Source organism: Salvelinus fontinalis, chromosome 17 (genome assembly GCF_029448725.1).
Source record: "Salvelinus fontinalis isolate EN_2023a chromosome 17, ASM2944872v1, whole genome shotgun sequence".
In the NCBI taxonomy this organism is placed as follows: domain Eukaryota; kingdom Metazoa; phylum Chordata; class Actinopteri; order Salmoniformes; family Salmonidae; genus Salvelinus; species Salvelinus fontinalis.
In genome coordinates this window covers 34,920,236-34,926,235 of record NC_074681.1, presented here as the reverse complement: position 1 = coordinate 34,926,235, position 6,000 = coordinate 34,920,236, and positions in this window count along the sequence as shown.

The window sequence follows — 6,000 nt, the reverse complement described above, 5'->3', positions numbered from 1 at the left end:
GAGGTCAGCAGACATCCACAGGACCAGGTCATGTTCATGACTCATCACCTTTGACCCCAAGCCCAGCACAGAGACAAGGGGTGAAGTTGATAAAATATTTTTATAGCTTACAGCAGACAGATTCGTATTCTCTTTTCATCAGGAGCCATTTGGTTTCCAACCTGTGCTTTCCCGCAATTGTATTTGAAATATTACGAAAGGCCTGTATTGTCTATATCCTCCAGACACTTATGAGTACAATGAATGAATGAAAGAAACCACAGCAATCAGTGGAGTGAAGATGCAATGGCTGGCTGGCTGTCTAGTTGATGTCCACTACCACACCCATACTGAATACTGATGAGAAACCAGTTAGATCCCTGGCCTTGTTCCACCCACAGCTACCTGGAACACACGAGGGGAGATGTAGACTGATTCCAAATCTGTTGCTATGTGCTTTAGCCAACTCCTAAGTCAGACCTGTTCAGTGACTAAATCAAATCAAAGTTTATTTGTCACGACACGTACACAGTACAAGCAGGTATAAACGGTGCAGCGAAAGTCTTACTTACAAGCTCCCTCAACAGTGCAGTTCAAATATCAATATCAATAACAATAAAAAATCAATAAAAAAAAGAACAAGTAGAAGAAAGTAGTATGTACTTAATAAAACTGATATGTACGCAATTGGATGTACAGTATACATTATGAATGTGCAAAGTCCAAGTACAGTATGACTGTATTCACAAATATAAAGTTGATAGTGTCTTGGTCGCACAGTTGAGTAAATAGTATATATAACAGCAGTGTTGTGTGTGTGTGTGTGTGTGTGTGTGTGCGCTTGTATGTAAGAGTTGGATGTGTGCAGACAGTCGACGCAAATCATCTCTACGGTGCAGGTCTGAGCAGGTAGACAGCTAGATTACCTCCTTGGTCAGAGGAGTTGGCTAAAGCACAAATAAATGTTTTACCAGGATATAATGGGTGTGATTGGGAGAAGTGACATTGACATAGCCAGAATGTTGTTCTTCAATCAACACCCGTATTTGGGTTTCTGCAATGTAATACTCTCCGGATGCCATGAGAATTCACATTTAGATGAATGTAATCACTGCTGACGTTGGGGAACCAAAAGAAGCTCAATTACAGCATATGACGGTTGAAACATGATGGTAAAAAAAGCATCTGTTTATGTCAGTCACCTTCTCACCCTTTTTTTTTCACACACACTTCCTTTCCGTACGCACACACACAGGCGCGCACAAAACACAGGCCAGACGTACACTTCCAACAATTCCCATGAATCATAGATGCGTTTCTAGATACTTCTTCAACTTCCATCCATAATTCTACACCTCTCTTCTTATACGGATAGGGATCCAGTGGAGCCCGTCCCTGACTTGCAGTGCTCTAGAAGGCCCATAGAGGGCAACATACTCCAAGCAGCTCCCAATTTACAGTAACACTCGACAACAAACAGGGTTTCCCAAACTGGGTCCATGATTGGTTGACGGTAGGTGAGGGCTGGAGGTCCTGTATAAACATTAACTCACTTCCTTGACAACAGCTCTGCGCACAGCTCTCCATGCAGACACAGCGCAGGAAGTATGAATGCCCTGACTTCTGCAGAGAACGTGTCACCGTTAATTCATCTTCATTCATCTTTCTTTCATTCATCTTCTGCACACCCTACCATTCAAGTGTTTAATTGCTATATTGTAATTACTTCGCCACCATGGCCTATTTATCGCCTTACCTCTCTTATCCTACCTCATTTGCACACGCTGTATATAGATTTTTCTACTGTATTATTGATTGTATGTTTGTTTATTCCAAGTGTAACTCTGTTGTTGTATGTGTCGAACTGCTTTGCTTTATCTTGGCCAGGTCGCAGTTGCAAATGAAAACTTGTTCTCAACTGGCCTACCTGGTTAAATAAAGGTTCAATTAAAAAAATAAAAGTATCCACACACAAATACTTACACTAAAATAGATTGAAGGGACTAAACCTCAAGGTGAGGATGGGGGATGAATCTTTGACTCTCACTGTTGTGGTCCTCTTGTTAATGAAGGTTTTCAAAATTTGTCTGAGAGCATGTGATTTTATGTGTTCTTTTGACATCTAAGAGATTACATTGAAATTGATAACAAACACACCATTTTAGCACAGACTTACAAATTACTGGACTCCATGTGGATCGAATGACCGTTATTTTCTAAAGTCAAGTGTTCTGTCACTTCTTTCTGTCAAGGGTTTTACAGGCATAAATAAGGTTGGGAATTGTGTATTCATTGTTGGAGTCTGTCCACTTAAAACAAACTGTTAAGTTCAGTATCACTTTATGACAGTTCACGGAGGGAGACTGTCTATTTCCATCTTAAAACAAACCTACTAGAACTGTCCATCGTTACCCAAACATTAGCTTTCTTCCCACATTATGATATAAGAGAAAGGAGAGTAGGGAGTGGGCAGAGAGGCAACTTTACAACAGAAGTCTCCCAACAGGCGGCAAACATTCCATCCTAGAATTCCGAAATGTTGTAGGATTGGCTAATGTCTGTCTGCGGCTGCAAAATGCCCTGCATGTGATGTAACAATGGAAGAAGACTATGGCGCTTGAAATGTGACGTATAGCAACCCTCTGCAACTAAGAAAATGGTCACATCCGTGCAAATGGAGGTGTGAAGTCTGAGGGATGAGAAAGGAGTGTCCCGCCTAAAACGGCAACCGAAACAGACCAGTGTATATTATGGGGTTGTGATGTAAGATTGTTGGACGTCTGAGTGTGAGAGAATTTAACAGTTGAGTCATGCTTGGTCCCTGCTTTATTTTGAAGTACTTTCATTTGAAGAGTATAGTTATTATAGGAAATAGCAGTCTTCCTAGACCAAGGTGCATATGTGTTCCGCAGATTTGATCAAGCCGCTCCCTGGGTTCACTCCTAATACGGTGTCAACTGCTGCAAATGATCATGGGTATATTCAATTTGTTACTTATTTATACATAGATACACTTCTGACTGTCTTCTGCTGCACAGAGAGAGGGGTCACCATAAAGCTTCTGAGCCAGAGCATGAGACCTAAGTCATTCTCACACTTCCACAGACACACACAAGGGAGACAATAATGAACACTTCATCATCATCACACTGCCCTACATACAGAGATAGAGACAGCAGCATCCGGGTACCAACAACTTTTGTTGGGGAGACTGGTGCAGGTTGGGTTGGAGAGTCACTAGGACTTCAGCGAATGTGCCGATTCGAAGCTGCTTCCGTGTAGATCTGGGATCTTTCCCAAAACTCCCACGTTCCAAACACTTCCAGAATGTTCTATTTGGAAAGAGATTAGCTCGTAGTTGTAATTGTCCACTAGTAACTTTGGTCCAACCGTTTCAATGAGGTCAAACGTAATGGTTAACCTTTCAAGAAAAAGACAAGTGAGACCCATTTTGGAAGCCAGTGACGTGTGTCTCTCTCGCTCTGTGCATGTGTGGATGTAAGCTCTTGACCTCAGACTGGGCTTCTCTCACATTTGACTGCATGGATGGGACTGACGCATAGCAACCGCCAGTGATAGGCTACCGGTTAAGACTGGCTAGTCCAGCTGTTGTTATTCTGTTGATTTGGTGAACATGTGTTTGTGGCCATACTCCAAACTCTATGCCATCTGCAGCCTTAGATATCGCTGAAATATAGGGATGGGAATTTTTGTCTTTCAATACGATTCGAAACTTATCTAAATACATGGGCTCTGATACGATACAGGGACGCTAAGTTTTAGTGTGTGTGTGGATGGTGTTATGTAGTCAGGTAAGCTGAGCCATAAGGGAGACTAGTGGTCAGCTACCACTTCACTATCAGATTACGTGGGCAATGTATGCTTTTTTTCTCCTAACACTTTTCTTCTGAAATCACCATCACCCACTTGTGATTTTTCAAAATTAAAAGTGTTTAAACTAGTAATGTACCAATATTTATCATAAAAAAAATGTGCCATGCCAATGAATACATAGCACAATTTAGAATTTGACCCGTCTCAAAATGGAATGCTTTTGACCGTTTACAATTTTTTATGGAGTGAGTTTCTCCTTCCATTTCAACAACACAGTGCTGCTTCGCTAGCAAACGTGAATGCTGTCCTCATTATGAAATTGTAAACTTTACCCTGTATATCTAAAAAATGACCGTATATGTATATACAGTTGAAGTTGGAAGTTTACATGCACTTAGGTTGGAGTCATTAAAACTCGTTTTTCAACCACTCCACAAATTTCTTGTTAACAAACTGTAGTTTTGGCAAGTCGGTTAGGACATCTACTTTGTCCATGACACAAGTAATTTTTCCAACAATTGTTTACAGATTATTTCACTGTATCACAATTCCAGTGGGTCAGAAGTTTACATACACTAAGTTGACCATGCCTTTAAACAGCTTGTAAAATTCCAGAAAATTATGTCATGGCTTTAGAAGCTTCTGATAGGCTAATTGACATAATTTGAGTCAATTGGAGGTGTACCTGTGGATGTATTTCAAGGCATACCTTCAAATTCAGTGCCTCTTTGCTTGACATCATGGTAAAATCAAAAGAAATCAGCCAAGACCTCAGAAAAAAAATTGTAGACCTCCACAAGTCTGGTTCATCTTTGGGAGCAATTTCCAAACACTTGAAGGGACCCCGTTCATCTGTACAAACAATAGTACACAAGTATAAACACCATGGGACCACGCAGCCATCATACCGCTCAGGAAGGAGACGCGTTCTGTCTCCTAGAGATGAACGTACTTTGGTGCGAAAAGTGCAAATCAATCCCAGAACAACATCAAAGGACCTTGTGAAGATGCTGGAGGAAACAGGTACAAAAGTATCTATGTCCACAGTAAAACGAGTCGTATATCGACATAACCTGAAAGGCCGCTCAGCAAGGAAGAAGCCACTGCTTCAAAACCGCCATAAAAAAGCCAGACTGCCGTTTGCAACTGCACATGGGGACAAAGATCGTACATGTTGGAGAAATGTCCTCTGGTCTGATGAAACAAAAATAGAACTGTTTGGCCATGGTGGCCATCGTTATCTTTGGAGGAAAAAGGGGGATGCTTGCAAACCGAAGAACACCATCCCAACCGTGAAGCACGGGGGTGGCAGCATCATGTTGTGGGGGTGCTTGCTGCAAGAGGGACTGGTGCACTTCACAAAATAGATGGCATTATGAAGAGGGGAAATTATGTGGATAAATTGAAGCAACATCTCAAGACATCAGTCAGGAAGTTAAAGCTTGGTCGCAAATGGGTCTTCCAAATGGACAATAACCCCAAGCATACTTCGAAAGTTGTGGCAAAATGGCTTAAGGACAACAAAGTGAAGGTATTGGAGTGGCCATCACAAAGCCCTGACCTCAATCCTATAGACAATTTGTGGGCAGAACTGAAAAAGTGTGTGCGAGCAAGGAGGCCTATAGACCTGACTCAGTTACACCAGCTCTGTCAGGAGGAATGGGCCAAAATTCAACCAACTTATCGTGAGAAGCTTGTGGAAGGCTACCCAAAACAATTGACCCAAGTTTAAATTGTTTAAGGCAATGCTACCAAATACTAATTGAGTGTATGTCAACTTCTGACCCACTGGGAATGTGATGAAAGAAAGAAAAGCTGAAATAAATCATTCTCTGAAACCTATACATTTTCTCTGGCATGTTTTGGATGAAGAAGACAACATTTAAATCGTATCATTCTGTTAATAATTGCGTTAATTTACAATGAGTTGACAATGATTTATCGTAATGACCAAACTGTATCAACAGCATTAGTGTTGTACTTGAGTTACTAACATGTTCTATTTCAAAATCAAGTACTTGTTTCTATTTGTCAAACAATTGGATGTATAAATGTTTATTTATTCATTGGGTTCATAGTAGGGCCCCTGATGACTATAGTAGTTACTAAGTTATTACACATTTGTATTAAAAAAAAATATATATATATACTTAACCTTTATTTAACTAGGCATGTCAGTTAAGAACA